Raw genomic sequence first — 13008 nt, 5'->3', positions numbered from 1 at the left:
GCAGTCTGCCATCTCACAGCCTGCTTTGACAGCAGTTAATTACAGCATTCCTGGAGAGCTTGTACGCCGCAAAGTGTATAAGGATAGCTGCCTCGCCCTCAGTCGCTGCTGTATTTGGATGTGCTCGACACACGTGCGGCCTAGGCCTCTCTCCTCCCATTTCCCACCTGCTGCCCGGGGTCACCCACCTCCCCGTGCTCTCCCTCTCCCTGCCCTTTCCCTCCCAACCTGATTCCCCATGTCAATAAACCAGACGTGGCCTGGCAGAGATGCCTGCCCTGCCGTCAGCTGCCTCGGGGAGCCAGGGCAGCCCAGCTCCTGCCTTGCGGGGCCTGCACCCCTGCTCTGCCAGCTCTGCCCTGTCTCCAGGGCCTGTCGCTCGCCCGCTTCACTGGTGCCCGGTTTCTCTGAGTGCTTTGGCCCTCACAGGTGTAATTTGGGAAAAGACGAGGTAGTTGGAGCAAGCAGGGCTGTGCCTGTCTTCCCCAGCGTTTGCGGGAGGCTGTGGTAATTTCGTGGGCCTTCGGCCGTGGGCTGTTCCCCTCCCCCAGCACATCTTTCCAGGAGCGTTTATTCGAGGACCGAGCAGCTGAAGCCGTGCTGGGATGACATGCTGGGGTTCAGATTGTTTTGAGCTGGGGACAGGAGGCTGCTGGGACCTTCTGGATGGCCGTACAGCTTGTGAGTACCCAGGTGTCATTCCTCAGGAGCTATCTGTAAGCCACAGGGCTGTGGGTGTGGAGAAAGTAAAACTGCAGTGTCTGGGAAGAAAACCAATCTTTTCTCTTTCTCCATGAATTACCTTTTTTTCTGTTTCTTAACCCAGCAAAGGGCCTTTCTCTTCCTCCCCCAATAAGCCATTTTACAGGTCTGCATAGCAGCATTGCATAGATCTCCCCAAGGACGCACGATGCGTGAAGAACCGCATCAGGAGTGCTGCAAGGGCCTCTCGCCCCTAAGGCCTCCCCGCTTCGGTCCAGAGAGCGCGGGAGGTGCCCTGGGAGCGCTCCTGGGTGCGGGTGCAGGTGTGGGTGTGGGAGGACGTGGGCTGTCCGAGGCATCGTCCCTGGGGCGCAGCCTGGCAGAGCCGTAGGGATGCAGAACTGCTGCGCTTCTCGGTCAGCATGCAGCATGCTGGCAGACGGAGTCGGTCGCTCCGGGCTCGTGAGGTCAGGTAACGGCTGTTATCTGTTTTGTGAAATAGTTTTGTGGCAGCTGTGACAGTTTTGTTCTTTTAGGGCTTGGCTAACTCAATACCTATGCCCAGTACCAGTTTGTGCTTCTGTAGCTCAATGGCAATTCAGAGAAGAGAAGATGAACTCTTCATTTTGCTCTTAATTCGCAAGCAGTATTTTTAAGTGTTCCACAGTATCTCATGTTTTCGGGCTCATCCCTTTGTCCTACTTGCATTTAGCCAGTTTTTTCTATCTCACAAGTCTGCCTTTCTAAAGTTCACTCTTTTATATTACCTCTGTGGGAGCTACACAGAGTAAACTAATAATTTGTTCTTTGCTTGTGGTAATCCAGCTTTTACATTCATTTCCTGTACTAGCTCTGCCTGGATTCTCAGCATTAAGTCACCTTTTCATCTGCAGATACTATAGTAGCCTGTGCGGAAAGGTCTTTCAAATGTGTCACCAATCAGCATGAGATATGCCTTTTAATGTTGTGTAATTCAAACGTATATATTGTGTTAATCCTTGAGGTTATGAACTCAAATGGAAGTGGTGGCATGAATATCTCACCTTAACTTTATTGTTGAGAGAGCCATTCAAAATTAGGATTTGATTTTTTTTGTTTTGAATTCATTTCTGTCAGTCTCAAATCCTACAAACACTTGTGTTATGTATTTAACTTTTTTGCTGTAAGTCTTTTAAAGCGTCACTGTGAGTATTCAAGTCACCATCTGTGACAGTGTTTGCAGAACTGGGACTTCAGCTTAGGGGTGATTGGAAATATTTTGACTAAATGCTTTTTGAAGGGGGGGGTGTTACTGAAAAAATATTTACAAAGTTAAATTCAATCTTTTTGAAAATGTTGATTCTGTAAAAATGAAGCACTTCTGTTTAGACAAATTTTATTTTTGCTTATGCATTCCAGTTCTCTTTTCCTAGGTCTTGTTCTTAAGGTTCTGGTTTTGCTTCTTATCTTTAGCTTTCAGACTCAGCATCTAAAGCTTTCTGGCTTGCTTGCTTTCTTCTTGTATCAACCCAACAGGCAGAATTGTTTAATATGTTATTCTGGGTTTCTTTCAGCTGTGATGATATAATTGATACAGATGATCGATCATAATAGTCAAAATCAAAAGTAGGCTGTGAATGAGGGTAGAAAGTTCAGATATATTAGGAAATTATTTTCATCACAATCTTTAATGGACATGGAAGGCAAAGCAGCCACTCTCTTAAACATATTTAAATTAAAACACAATTCTTTCTAAAATCACATAATATGCTTCTGGATAATAAGATTACAATATCCAGGGATTTGATAAAGCATACATCAAAAAGTCTTTCTTCTTGTTTGCAACAAAACACAGAAGTTTATTCCATTTAGATGAACTGTTTCTCTGGTGATGGGTAAGCTATGATTAGGTATAGTTTTTTAGACAGAAGACTAAGATTTATTACTTAGACGTTATTCCAAACCTGATATAATTCACATCTAGAGCTGTGGCTCACAAAACCAGAAAGTGTTGGTGTCTAAAAATCGTATATAGGCCAAAATTGCCCTAAAGGCCATGAATGTTTAGCTCTGGGGTTATAGTTCATCTCAGTAGCTTTTGCGATATTTGTTTCAATGATGCTTGTTAACAGACAGTAAGGAATAAAATTTAGAGTTCATTTGGCCCTCTTAAAAATTAACAAACATTTGACAGTGTAGCCACTGAAATCAAGGACTTCAGTGGGAATAGGTCTGAGTACTAACTTCTCTTCAGTGACAAAATGATTAGAAAATACTCTTCAAGAAGTAACCTCATTTTTAACATACTTTCCAAATACTTCTTAAAGCCACTGATAATGTAGGTTATCAGGAAGTGTTCATAGTCCTGCTGACTCTTTATGGAGTATCTCATGATGTTTGGCCCTCTAAGTCCCAGCCCACTGTTGTGGTTTAACCCTAGCTAGCAAATGAGCACCACACAGCTGCTCCTTCACTCCCCCCTGGTGGGATAGGGGAGAGAATTTGGAAGAGTAAAAGTGAAAAAATTTGTGGGTTGAGATCAAGACAGTTTAATAAGTAAAGCAAAAGCCTCCTCGCTGCTGGGGTGGTATGAGAAGCAGAAAAGGCCTTGACTCTGTGTAAGCACTTTTCAGCAATACAAAAAATCTCTGTATTATTGACAGCGTTTCCAGCATAAATCCAAAACATAGTCCCATACTAGCTACTATGAAGTACATTAACTCTACCCAAGCCAAAATCAGCACATTCTCCACCCCTTATTCCATACCATTTACATCATGCTTATGTCCCACACTATCCAATACATCCTCATTACCCACCACCCTCCTTCCCATCCTTTGATATAATACACAGATATCATTCCCTTAGTCTATGGACGACACCTGTGAAATGTCTGTAAAATGTCAATAAATGTACACAAATTCCACAAAGTGTCCCTTGAGCTAATTTAGTCCATGACTTTGGGCGCCATTTGTTATGGTGGTCACTCAGGACAGGAGAGGTGGTGTGTTGTGTAGAGTCACTGGGCACCAAAGCCAGCTCAGGTCGGGTCACTGCACTGTTTCTTGTAAGGCTTGTCCTCCACTGGTTCAGGTGTTTCCTGCTATAGTAATTCCTATAAAATGCAACTCAAATTGTGGGTTACAACAATTTAAAGGTATTTCCATTGCAATCTCCACCCCTGGTTCCTTTGGACTGGACCATAGGGTTTAATATTGCAATGAATTCATCCCTTTGCCTCTGCTCCAGCTTGGACTTATCCACAGACCGCAGTCCTTTAGGGAAGTACCTGCTCCAAGTGAAGCCTTATCTGTGAGCTACAGTCTATTCAGGGGTACACCTGCTTTGGCATAGACTTATCCACAGCCACAGTTGCTTTGCTTTGAGGTGCATCTGCTCTAGCGTGGCCTTACCCACAGCCACAGTCCCTTCAAAAGTAAACCTGCTCCAGCGTGGCCTCACCCACAGCTGCAGTCCCTCCAGGGGCGTACCTGCTCTGTCCTGGGTTCATCCATGGCCACACGCTTTGAGATGCTCCAGCATGACCTCATGCACAGCCACCGATGCTTCAAGGTGTACCTCTACAGCAAGGACTTATCCTTGGGCCACAATCCCTTCAGAGGTATAACTGCTGTGGCACAGACATAACCACAGCCACGTCAAGATATACCTGCTCTGGCGTGGGCTTATCCACAGCCACAGATGCTTCAGGGTGTCCTGCTGGTGCATGGACTCATCCACCTGTCAGAGTGGCTTTGACTCGAGTTCACACTGGAGTTCCAGCCTGTCCAGTACAGCAGCACAGAAACACCAGTGATGCCCTGGCCATCTGCCAGCCCAAGCGCATCACTGCTGCTGTTATCAAAATGTTCCCAGGCACAGCAGAGTAAGACAATAAGCAGTATAGCAAGCAGTGAAAGCAAAAAGCAGCCACTAATGAGCACTAGACTCCAATACGCAGTAAAGCAAGCAAGCCCCATGGCAAGCACAGAAGCCTGCCAATTAAGAGCTAAACAGCAATAACAGCTATAAATTCAATCATCTAGCACATTCCAATCAAATCTGTCATTATATTGAGCGCTTTGAGCTTCATGTTGGGCATGAAAAAGAACTGTCGTGGTTTAACCCCAGCCAGCAACTAAGCACCATGCAGCTGCTCACTCACTCCCCGCCCCGTGGGATGGGGGAGAGAAGCAGAAGACTAAAAGTGAGAAAACTCATGGGCTGAGATAAAGATAGCTTAATAATAAGTAAAGGAAAAGCCATGCATGCAAGCAAAGCAAAACAGGGAATTCATTCACCACTTCCCATGGGCAGGCAGGTGTTCAGCCATCTCCAGGACAGCAGGGCTCCATCACGCATAATGGTGACTTGGGAAGACAAACACCATCACTCCAAATGTCTCCCCTTCCTCCTTCTTCCCCCAGCTTTCTATGCTGAGCATGACATCATATGGTCTGGAATACCCCTTGGGTCAGTTGGGGTCAGCTGTCCCAGCTGTGTCCCCTCGCAGCTCCTTGTGCCCCCCCAGCCTACTCACTGTTGGGGTGGTGAGAGAAGCAGAAAAGGCCTTGACTCTGTGTAAGCACTGCTCAGCAGTATCTAAAATTTCCCTGTATTATCAACACTGTTTCCAGCACAAATCCAAAACACAGCCCCATACTAGCTACTGTGAAGTAAATTAACTCTACCCAAGTTAAAATCAGCACACCCATGAAAACATATGATTGTGAGTATCTTGGTTCACAAAAATAAAATAGCCATTTTTAACTGTCAAATTTATGGGAAAAGGTCAGAAACTGAACACTCTGTGCCCTCAGGTTCAGAAACCAGAAAACCAGTATAAAAATGTTTTTAAATTTCCATTCATTCCATTATGTTCAAACCTTTATTCATAGTAGCGTACTTGTGTGCGTGATTTTTGATTGCTCAAGGTTGCCATCAATGTTTTAAATCTTGTGCTTGAAATGTGAGCTAACCTAATTGCATAATTGCCAAAGCATGAGCAGTGCTGAGCATGTACCTAATTTCTTCTTTTTGAAATGTCTGCTCATATTAAAAAAAAGAGAATATTGTTCTCCTACTTTGATGTCCCTTCTGGGTATTCTTTCTATAACTATTTTTGTAAATGATTTTACTAGCTGTAATATTCACATAAAGCTTAAAAAAAATAGTGTTGAAACTTTATTCTTATGTTTACTTTCTCCAGCCTCATCAAGAAACATAAAAAAATCTGTGACCCTTTGTTCAACCAATGCCAACCAACAGAACTAACCAACAGTTAATGTTAGGCATCACTAGATTATTTTTAATACATTCTGAAGAAAACTGGAAGCTCCTTACTGGTAAGTCATGAACAGAAAGACTAAGTTCAGCAAGTAAATTTGTTACAAGTACTGTATATCAGCCAGGTTTGGAGCTGAAATAGTTCCATTATAATATAAAACTCTAAAGCTCCTTGTTAGACACATAATAAATAAGCACTGGGTGTAGTCTTTGAATACATTTAGGAAAAAAAAATATTGGCATAAGACCACATTTTAGCATATCTCTTATTAGGGAAGTGTCATTTAGCACTAATAATCTCATTACTTCAAGACTGACTTCACCTGTGCTTGTATTGCTGACAAGAATATCAATTAGTTGTTTAAGATGATGCACCTGCCTCATTCAGCATGAAGGCTTAAATAGAACCACTTTATTCAATAACAGAGTTTTACTTTAGTTTGGGTTGTCTTTGCTGAGATAATACATTGCTATGGTGAGCTGTTAGCAAAACGTAAGTACTTTGCAATTAATGGAAAAAAGAAACCTAGCATTTAATAAGATCATGTGGATTTTCTTGTTTGAAATATGGTTTCATTTCTCTGAAAAGTTGAATTATGGTAGGAGTAGTGTATTGTTTAATGGCTATAACAGTCATCTAAATTTACCCTTTCATCTTCTGTTTTTATTTTCTCCCTTGTACTCAGTTTGACTTGACTTCAGAAAATGCAAAGACTAGTCTGGTCTCAACAGCTCACTTTCTGCATTTCTAGAAGGGACTTAAGTTCTGAAGAAAATAGGCTGTAAGCACAGATGGCAGAGGTCTGTAGTGTACCAAAGATAACTCAGTTCATTCATTTAACACACCCTTCTGGCTTTTGTGAGGCTATAGTGCAGTTGCTTGGAAATCTCTGGTGAACCCAGAAAACTTTGCTAAGAAAGTTTAAAAGAAGACAGGGGGTTTACAGTGCTATTTGAATTTCTAGTAATGAGTTGTCCTCTCCATAATTAAAGGACAGTGAGGCCTCCACCCAATGCAAAGTCTCTCCAGCAATGTCAAAGAAAAATAGCTAGGGAAATGCTGACTTCCACACAGCCATGAATTGGCCTGGGAGACAAACTGGGTGTGGTAAGGAGGTCTGTGATACCTATGGGTGGTAGCAGGCTAAAAGCAACTTTAGGACTGAGGAGCTAGGTGGCTGGACTTGATCCAAGTGACAGGGAGCAGTGGACAATCCAGCTAGTCTCCAGGAAAGGAATATCTGTAGTGAGTATCTGTGATGTTCAACCTGTATTAAACTGTCCTTATGGGTCAATGTTGGTAGGACTTGTTTCTCTCTTCCTTAAAGCCTTTGTACTTAAAGAAATAGGAATAGCTACTTCAGCACTCTTTGTAAAGCAATTTTTTTTCTCATTTATCTGCAAAGTACTTAGAATAAAATAAGAGGCAGAGTTTTCCTTTTAAGCTTTGCAGTTAGACTGGGATTTTAGGTCTAGTGAATTTTTCTCTTTTGGTATTTTCTCCACTATTTTGTCCTGACTGATAACAGAACTGGAGCCCACATTCATGCAGAATTCTTCTTATTGTAAAGTGGCCAGTCCTTTAGGGTTTGTGAAGTGCTTTCATAGCCTAACTTGCCTGCTTTGAAGTTGTCCCTTAAAAACACTTGAGGTGAGATATACTCAGTGAAGAAAGAAAATGATGTTGAGAAAGCTATCTGAACTCTTGTCCTGGTTTCGGCTGGGGTAGAGTTAATTTTCTTTCTAGTAGCTGGTACAGTGTTATGTTTTGGATTCAGTAGAGAAGAATGTTGATAACACACTGATGTTGTCAGTTGTTGCTAATTGGGGGGGTGGGGGGAAGTGAGTGAGGGCCTCTGGGTGCTTAGTTGCTGGCTGGGGTTAAAACATGACAACTCTGAAAAGAAACTGTGTGGTAAAGGGCTTTAGGTGGCAAAGTGGACATTAAGTGAAGAGGGTTCACTGAAAAAGGAAGTGCAGTTCCTATCTGAATAACTGATAACTGGTAAAATGCAGGCCCTCCTGACATCAGTGTGATTTTAGCCTTGAAAGAGATACTGCAGGGAAACATGGATGTGTTTGATCTTTGCCCCTTCCATGGTGACAGAGAAGTCTGGCAGAGGAGGGATGGTGGCAGTTCAGTGGTCCTGGAAGCTGTGTGCCAACTGAGCTGCTTCCTATAAGTGTAGTACGTATGCTTGGGATAGACCAAAACAGCACACATGGGCAGATCCATTTCTACAACTTTTCATTTTTTGTCGCTGATACATTCAGGGAATAAATGTAGACTTTGTCTTTTATTTTTGACTCTCCCAGTCAAAGGTGTGGACAAATGGGTATGAATGGGGTAATATGGGACAAGTGGCTGAATTATTATGGTTTAGAAAGTGACTGCTTGTCATCTGAGACACATTAGCTGATTATGTATGTGTTTCCAACCTGTTACTAACATACTAGTTTAAATCTGATGGTTGAACTTTTTAATTTTAGTTTGCAATGGACTACGAGTATGCACATGATTTTTGAATAGGGTTCAACTGATAAGAAATACATTTAAAATGAGATAACGTGATCATTTTCTTATTATCTGCCCCCATTCAAAGATGCCCTTGTGGCACAGGGAAACACAGGATGTTATAGGAGAAAACTGGCACTTGTTTTTGCCTTTTTTCTTTTTTTTTCTGTTCAGTGGTCCAAAACCTTCCAGTCTTCCTAGGCTTGTATTTGACAACTGTGCAGTTACTGTCATATTTGATATTATCACTAGTTTTTACAGATAAGTTATTGAAACATATCAGGAAGTAAATTAATAATCAGATGATGTCCTTGCTCTCCTCTTCACAAATAATCTGCCTTTGCAGGAGAGAAGCCTTTGAGTAGTTATTTCTTGCTGTTATGTCATGCAGTGCTCTTGTTCTCCTCTTATTTTCTTCCTGCCAAAAAGCAGTTAATTAGCTGAGGAAAAGAGATGTTTTATAGTTAATACTGAACACTGAAACAAACTTCATACCTCCAGCAATGTATCTACAAGCTTGGGAGAGGTGAACAAACAGATCATAATGCTGAGGGAGGAAATAAGAGGACAGGGAATAGTTTCTCACTTCTTATTTGTGAAAAGGGGGACCTTCCTGCGATGTGACTTGTCTCTGTAGTACCCTGTGGTGAAGCTAGACTTTGTGGTTGTCTTACTGATGTGCTTCCTTTGCTGTGTCTCTGCAGGGTATATGGGGGTTTTGTGTTCAACTTTCATCTAGATTGTGGTTACTGCTGCTGTTTAGAGGAATAAATGCAGCAAATAAACCTCTAATGGTAAGGTATAGGTGACCTCACCGAAAGGGTATTGCTCATGGCCCAGATAGGTGAAGTATCTCTTGCTCCCTGACTTTTGTAATTTAAGTGCATTGGAACGTTCTTCCAGGCACAGTCCTCTGCTGTGAGTTTTTGTTGCTGTTTTTTGTAGGTATGTCTCTAAAGGGGTCTCTAAAAAAAGTAGTTATTTCCTATTGACACTGAAAGCAGAGTGAGAGAGAACAGTCTCAGTCTTCCTCTTCAGCATTATTGTTTTCTTTCTCTTTAAGATTCTTTTTAAACAGGTGCTAGCCTATATTTCAAGGGAATGTTCTCTGCAGCACAACTATGAACAGTTCATATTTCTGTATGCTCCCCACAAATAATCCTTGAATGAAATCAAATATTGATTTATGCAGGACACATTGTTTTCGTTTTTGCTATAAGCCCCCTGAAAACACAGCACTTTCATGTGGCTTGGGAAGACCCACACAGCTGTGCTGTGCATCCCTTAAGATGATGATCTCCAGGATTCTCATAAGCATCTCATTGCTGAGGCTCCATTTCTGCTCCATTTCATAAATGAAAAATAAATAGTTCTCTTGACAAAGAGAATGGGGGCAAATTTGCCAAGCAGGTATAATAAAAAGTAGAGTATAAACCTTTTAAATGGAGCTCATGGGTTCTGCTCCCCATATTGCTCAAGTGTCAATACAAGCAAACAGTGTTACTTTCAGTGTAGTTGTGGCACAAATGTAATACTGTCTCACCGGAGCAGTTTATGAGGGTAAATTTTTAGTACTTTCTTCTTTTGTCTGTCTTCTGTTGATCAAGATAACATCTTTGATTTTTACTACTACAGCATCTTAATGTTTTTTGTTGAGATATTTAATGCATGGAATGAAATGAGTGAGAATAATTCCCACTACATGTAGCTCTTGTCAGCATCTTCAGATATATGCATCCCTCTCAGGAATGGCCTTATCTAGGATTTTTACAGTGGTGAAGCAAAGGTCTTGGGCACTGAGAAGAGTGTCATGAAAATCCTCTTAGTGAAGTTGCAGCCATGCTAAGGTTAGAATTTACTTTTATACTGCTGTACAGACTCTGCTTGAAACATATAAGGAAAATATCTCGTTCTCTGAATAGGGTACAAGTTGAACAGAGTTAAAAAAAAAAGAAAAATGTTAAAAATTAGCAAGGTATTGTGGGGCTCAAAGTATGTTACTGGCTCACCTAGTTTGGGGCACATGTCAGTATGAAACTCAGTTGTTTGTAGCCTCACAATAATACTTTTGCTTTTCACAGCCGATCCTGGTGACAAAAGGCAGTTGCAGATAAGATTGGATCTTTTCTTCAATGTCTCTTTCAAAGGAAAACTGGTCCTCAGGCCATGGCCCTGTTGTAACTCTTCACTGACTACCTCTCAGAGATTTCTTTTATTAGATGTTTCCTCTCTCAGCTACTGCATGTGTGTGGATTGAAATGCATGTACCCACCAAGCTGGTACAGATGGATATGTTCTTGGCTGTTGCACAGAATTAATCAGTGTTTTCTATTCTATATATGCTCTTACATTGTGCATGTCCTGGTAGCTGAGTGCATTGAACAATGTATCTAACGTCTGTCACACGTTCATTTTCTCCCTGATCCTTTCCCCTGGAGCGGGAAGGTGTGCAGCAGGCTGTCTTGCTTTGGGAGCATGGCAAACAGACTTTGAGAGGATCTCCTGGGTCATCAGGTTTCATCTCTGGCTGTTGCAGACATCTATGTTGCATAATGTTCTTGTGAGCTGAGCAAGGTCCAGTCTAACATCAGATTTCTTTCTTTGTGCTGCTATTCCACTATTTTCGTATGAGGGTTAGAAAGCTTTCACTTCCAGCTTCCAGTTGTTTCTGTCTTGGTTTTTTTTGCTTATTTCATCTTGTGTCAATGTTGTTCTTGATCTTAATTAGCTTTTTTCCTTCTAGGCTTTTTATCATGCTTACTGAATTTTTAGGCAACAATCTTACTTCCTCTTAGCCTATATTTTGGTAGGTTGTTGCACTGTTAGTACAGGCGTGGCTATGTTTGAGAATTGTTATTCTGTCAGAATTAAAGCTGAGAAAAACCATTTCATGTGGATTTAATATTTCATTTCTTGAAAACATTAACTTGAATTACAGCAGAGTTAGTGCTGTACTGATATATGAGAAAATTCCATACCACCTTAATATTTAGGTAGGAGAATTACTACATTAATTTTCTAATATGCATTGCCTGAACATCTGAAAAGATTCAGTTTAGTCCCCTGGCTCACCTTAGGTAAGACTTTAAGAATAATCCTACTGGTTTCAAATGAGTCTGTGTTACACAAATTTCCACATGAAATTGGGAAATATATGCTGATTTCCTTCCAAAGCAAAGGTCCCTTTCCTTCCCAGGTCAGTCTGGGACCTGAGGCAAGTCATAAAAGCAGTATGGCTCAAACTGCCCAGCCTCAGGTCCTGGGGTAAGTCCCTTGGTGACTGCAGGTTATGGCCTATAAATATATGGAAACGTGTGTCCATCTGTGTCCTTCTCAGCATATGAGAAGCCCTATACGAGGCCACATCACTTACCCAAGTACAGGGTCATGGGATGGGGCTGCTTAGTGGTGTGTTCCCACCAGGCACAGCTCTTCCTCTCTTCCCCACAGCCATGCAGAGCCATGGCATCGCTCCTGCTCTGAAGCATGTCTGGCCTGCAGATAAAAAAGCAGACTGACCTGCTTGCTGTATCTGGTTACAAGTCACAGACTTGAAAAGAGGCCATTCTGTTGTGCTGCAAATTTGTGAGAAACTAGGGCGGTTCAGTGCAAAAGGCTGGGGAGCTTGAGTTTTGACACTAGACCTGGCAGGTTTGGCTGCATCCTCGTATGACTATGGCTGTCATTGTGTGTCTGCATAGTGTGTCTCATCTGTGGCAAATGATCCCTGTTTCTGGGAAAAATGCACTTATTTCTACTGGATTTATAAAGAATGCCTGAACTGTCTCTTGCTGAACTTTCTCTCTGGTGGCTATACCTTTTGAGTTGTGATTTTTTCTGTGGAGGAAGTTAGGCTGATTTAGAAGTCGTTGTCTTTGCAATTTACTATTTCAAACTATTGCTGTGAAGAGGAAAGATGGACTTCTTCAGTCACCCCTTGCTTGAAAAGGTCTGGGTCTAGAAGTGATCAGCATATCTGATGTTACTCCCTCAATAAATTAAGTAAACGTTATGGGATGGATAGCATAAAATTAATGCTTCTCTTTTTGAACCATTTCTTGTTGCAGTTAATAGATGGGGTTTTTTTGTAATCCATCTGCTCCTCTTGCCTGATTGATGTTCATCATAAATACTGTGCTCTGGCAGGCATAAAATATTCAAAGAAAACTTGAGATTTCACCTGTCTCCATAGCTGAAGGCAGTCTGAGTTTTGTAAAGCTGTTGACTTGGCTTCCTAAATGTATAAATAGAAAAGTGAAGGGAATTTGAGAATCAGCTTTGATATTGTCTGGACTGTGAAGTTCAAATATTTCTGTATTAGGAAGAGTTATTTCTGAAATTCTTACAGATAGAAAGTCTGCTATTCCAAGAGAAACATCAAGCCTAAATTTTAACTGTCATGAACACTGGTCAGTCAAATTAGTGTAAGTGGCTTTCAAAATGCTACCAGATCAGTGTCTGTTACGTTTACATCCATCTTTCATTCAATTTTATGAGCGTGAACTGCATGTGGTACCAGAACAGCT

General features: G+C 41.7%; 1 protein-coding gene across 3 annotated transcripts in view; it reads left to right on the top strand.

Moving 5' to 3' along the window:
• Positions 1-13008, top strand: part of GRM1 (glutamate metabotropic receptor 1) — a 191023-nt gene that overhangs the window by 25502 nt on the left and 152513 nt on the right. The window lies entirely within an intron of this gene.

Source organism: Buteo buteo, chromosome 9 (assembly GCF_964188355.1).
Source record: "Buteo buteo chromosome 9, bButBut1.hap1.1, whole genome shotgun sequence".
Lineage (NCBI taxonomy): Eukaryota > Metazoa > Chordata > Aves > Accipitriformes > Accipitridae > Buteo > Buteo buteo.
This window is presented reverse-complemented; position numbering and strand designations above follow the sequence as displayed.